Raw genomic sequence first — 4,791 nt, 5'->3', positions numbered from 1 at the left:
ATGAAATTGTTCCGCTGCAAGACTAAATACAAAGCTTCTCAATAGTATTAGATGAACCATTCAAAACAAACATGTTGATACGTTGCAGCTAAATGTGTCCTCTATCTCTGACTCTCAGGATTTGGCCTGACTTCCTGCTCTCAGGTCATCCTTCGTGAGTACCACTATGTCAACCAGAAAATGAGCTGGACCGACGCTCAGCATTACTGCAGAGTAAAATACACTGATCTGGCCACCTTTGACAACATTGATGACATAAATAGATTAAACAGACCAAGTTTGGAAACCTCACTGGCATGGATCGGACTCACAGATGACCCAAAATCCTGGACGGGAAATTTAAGTAATAACGCAAACTCCTAGAGATGGTCAGCAACTGGGGAAACAGGTGGAACTGGTTACCAGAACTGGAGCCCAGGTCTGCCAAATAATCACGGAGCAAAGCAACTCTGTGGATATATGAGAAAGACAGGACTGTGGGATGATGGTTACTGCTTCATGAAATTTCATTTTGTTTGTTTCCAGGGTAAGATCAAGTATGAATAGAAACAGAACAGAATAGAAATACTTTATTTATCCCAGACTTGGGAAATTATTGCGACACAGCAGCAAAAAAGAAAAACACCAAATCACAACAAGAAAGGGCTAAAGTTAAATACTATTAAAAAATACAAATAAAAAAAATAACAAATAAACTAACTGTACAAAATGTGAAAATTGAAAAACAGTGCAAAAGCAAAGCATGTTACAGAGCAGAGAGCTGAGAACGCTCTCTGCCAGACAGAGGCCAGGTGTTGTACAGGGTTATTGCTCTGGGCAGGAATGATTTCTTACACCTGTCCTTGTGACAGCAGAGCTGGATCAGTCTGTTTGAGAAGGAGCTCTGCTGCCTGTCCACAAGGGGGTGGAGAGGGTGGTCGGGGTTATCCAGAATAGATAACAGTTTGTTCAGAGTCCTCCTCTCCACCACAGCTTCCATGGTGTCTGGTTTGCAGCCAATTAGGGAGCCAGCCTTTCTGATCAGTTTGTTCAGTCTGTTGGTGTTGTCGGCTCCGATGCTGCCTCCCCAGCAGACTACAGCAGAGAACACTGCACTGGCACAAGCTGCGATGGAAAAATCAGCCCAGCAAAGAAGAGGAGGACAAAGATGAAGAAGACTGACGCCAGGTTGCTTCATAAGTCAGAGTAGAAGTGAGAATGGTGCAGGAAAGTTAAATAAAGACTGAGATAAAATAGTTTAAATTGTACATTTTAAGAATTGAACATACAATACAGTTGTTGCCATTTTTTAAAATTAAATTTCAAGAGCAGACTGTTTAAAAGACTTAAATGTCAAAAGTAAAAGATGCTTTAATTCTGATTAATTCCAATGACTTGTATTTGCATCAGCAACATTCTGTACAAGTGTACAGACAGACAGACAGAATTAATCCCCAAGGCTAAATTTGGTTGTTACAGCACAAAGATAAAGTTACCACCACCATAAATACAGATAAATAAGCAAAGAAATAAACAAGAACAACATATAAAATGCAACACATACAATAGGTGTAGTTTCTCAAGTAGTAAAGTCCTGTGTGGAGTTCAGTGCAAATAGTAATGTGCAACAAAACAAGAGTATATCAGAAGTGTGCAAATGGCAATTTCTACTTCATGTCAGTCAAATTCCTAATTTTAGTTCATGTCTGGTCACCAAAGCCTCTGAAAGTGCTCCCTCTTGTAAAGGTACATTTGAAATGTTCAAATCAGACTGCTTTGCACATCCTCTAGTGTGGAAGTAAACTGGCTCCATTGCCAGCAAAAGAAAGGACTTGGTTTTGCATATCAAGATGCATTTACACCATTTTCATTGGTAATTCTAAGAAATCTTCTCAACTTATTGTCACCTGACCAGCAACTGAAGTACAACAACATTTTTCATTGTCCCATTCAGGTCCACAAATTACAACACAAGAGCATACCACAGACCCTGGACAGATCTGAGGGCAGCATTTGCACTTAATAGACCTACAGCAGTTGGAAATGTTTTATTTATTGATTGTTTTGGGTTTTTTTTAATGCTTTTCTCAAGGTTTTTACATTGTTTTCTTCACATAAACAGCAGGAGATAAATTGTTAATCGTTAAGCTCTATAGCACATAATAACGAATACGATGCAAGAGTGTGAATAACTTAATCCATTCAAGGATGACTTTGAATATATTTTCTTATTTGTTTATCTTTAATATTATAAAAGGTCAGGGGTTTAGGTTGGTTGAAGGTCAGAGAATATAACTGCTTATTGTACTGGCCTCAGATGTTACATATTTAAAAAAAATCATGGAAACAATTAAGCAAGAGTGTTTGGTTTTTTTATTATTATTATTATCACGGCTGTATAAGAACCCGGGCAAAACCTTCTGGAAAGTCAAATACAACTTCAAAGAGGAGTTATAAACTGGTCCAGGCCCTTTCATCCTGTGTGACAATGAGAGAAAAAAAAAAGATAAATTGCACTAATAAATAACCCTCCATGGTGCCAAGCCCTAAGTGAGGGTTTACAACTAGCTGTAAAGAAGCAAAAGGAAAGCGGAGGATCTGTTAGGTCAGTGGACATTTATTCCCCTCCGACCATTTGGTGTATATTTGGACTAAATTCTGGGGAAATGCACAAAAAGAGTCTCTTCCACTGTGTGAGAAAACAGTCCACAGCCTCCACTTGTGCTGTCAATCCAAACAGACTTTCTGAAGAGTACTATTAACTAATGTACTGTACAGTCAGAGGTCCACCTGCTGGCACAACCAGGTACTGCTGTTAATCTCCAATAGACAGGCTTTCAGCATCATTTGGAGCTTGTTGAGAAGGTAACACCCTACCTTCTTGACACTACATTTAAGACAAATGTCCTTCTTGAGCTTTACAACAAGGTTTATGGCCCCCTTCGGAACAGCTTTAATGTTGAAATGCATTGAATGTTTAATGTTGAAATGAACAGTGAAGACGGAAACAGGGGGGGAAGGACATGCAGCCAATGAGCCGCTGGACTCAAACCACGACTACAGCCCCTGCACATGGGTCGCTGTCTTATCCGGTTGAGCTACTGCTAAACAATGCTAAACACTGATATGAATTGGATTACATGAATATGAATTGGATTTTAAAACTGGATCAGGACATCCCCAGTGAACATTTTAAACATTGCATCTGCTTAGAGAAGAGAGATCATTTATATTTAGCTAGTGAGCATCTTTCAATAGTTTGCATGCGTCAGATTTAGCATCCTTTTTGCTCCCACTGCTCCCTTTCCACCCATCTTCATCCCTCTGACTTTCCCGCTGTGCTGTGCACGAGCATGGTCAAGCTTAACCCACTTTGTTTGTGTCCCATTTAGGAACACCAGATTTGTTTTTAGGATTAAACAGACAGCTGGCAGTCTGTGAGGACATAATTACAGAATTGTACAAAACATATACTAGATCAGAATCACATACTCCATTTTATCGACTGTGAGAACGTTAGCATGCTGTGCTTCAAAGTGCCTCTTGCCAAAAAAAAGCCTCAAGGGAGCTTTAACATGCTTGAGGACTCCAAGTCTATAATTTATTGGTAGCAAATCAGTATATCTTGACTTTCTGCCACCCCCAAAAAATGATGAACAATGACTCAATATGTGCACTCAGACCAAAATGTAAACAAATAATACATTTTGGGAAGAGTGATCAAGTCAGAGAGCAAGAAGAAGATGTGAGCGATGCTAAATGGGACACAGGATAGAGACAGAAGACAAGGAGCCGGGGGAGGATGGATGAAGAAAGAGAAACGAGGACAGGGGAAGACTGAGCTGGAAGGCAGGTCCAGCAGCAGCAGCAGCAGGCTGCAGGAATGTTTCCCATGCCTGTCCTCTGCATGACCTCGCCTCCCTGGAGTGTGGGAGATACTGGGAGTAATTAGCCTCTTTTAACATTGGAGCTGTGCTGCCTCTCTGCCTCAATGGGCTTAGCAGTGGCATTGAAAGAGATCAAGTGTATTTATATTTTTAAACAAAACCGCTCCAGCCTTCTTGTTTGGCGCTACACGCCTACAGCACACTGTCTTTTCAATTGATAATTTCCAGACGATGCATATGCAGATTCTTCAGTGTGCCCGTCGTTTCCAGTCATTTCCAACTGGTAAATGCCGAAAACTAGTTGTACTATTTTGAAGTGAAACCGATTTGCTTCCCCCACCCACTAACCCATCTTGTGGCTGACCTAGTTTATCTTTCGGTGGATTTAATTATAGATTCTCCTAACTGCAAATATTTCTCACTTAAAGTCAAGCGTCAAGAAAAGAAGTGGACATGAATGAAGAAAAGCAGAGCCTGAGAAGTATTGATTTTGTAAAAGGCCACATGGTTTCAATCATGAAATGCCAATTCACTAACATAAGTGTTATCTGCTTTGCTGTAATGTTTCTTATTTATTCAGACTAATGTGGTCCAGGCTCCAGCTAGTACGAGGACACAAATTCCAGTGGAGAGAGAAGAGTATTTCACTTTTTCCACACTTTTGCAGATTATACTTTTCTTAGTGAAGAGTCACTACATGTTAGTTTAACAAGACAGAATGTGAAAGTATGGAAAAAACAAAAATAATCATCTGAGCATCAAAAGCAAATGACGTTAATGTATTATCTATAAAAATCCTGCAAAATCTGAAGCTTTATCTTGTGAACCAGAGTCAGGTGTGTTGATGTGTTGGTGTGTCTGACAGCCTGAACTGTGAGAATAAAAGGTTTCTTGGACAACACTGTACGACCATGAAGTAAATACA

This window comes from Stegastes partitus, unplaced genomic scaffold (genome assembly GCF_000690725.1).
Source record: "Stegastes partitus isolate 25-593 unplaced genomic scaffold, Stegastes_partitus-1.0.2 Scaffold1405, whole genome shotgun sequence".
NCBI lineage: Eukaryota > Metazoa > Chordata > Actinopteri > Pomacentridae > Stegastes > Stegastes partitus.
The sequence above is the reverse complement of the archived record's forward strand: the minus strand, read 5'-3'. Positions refer to the sequence as shown.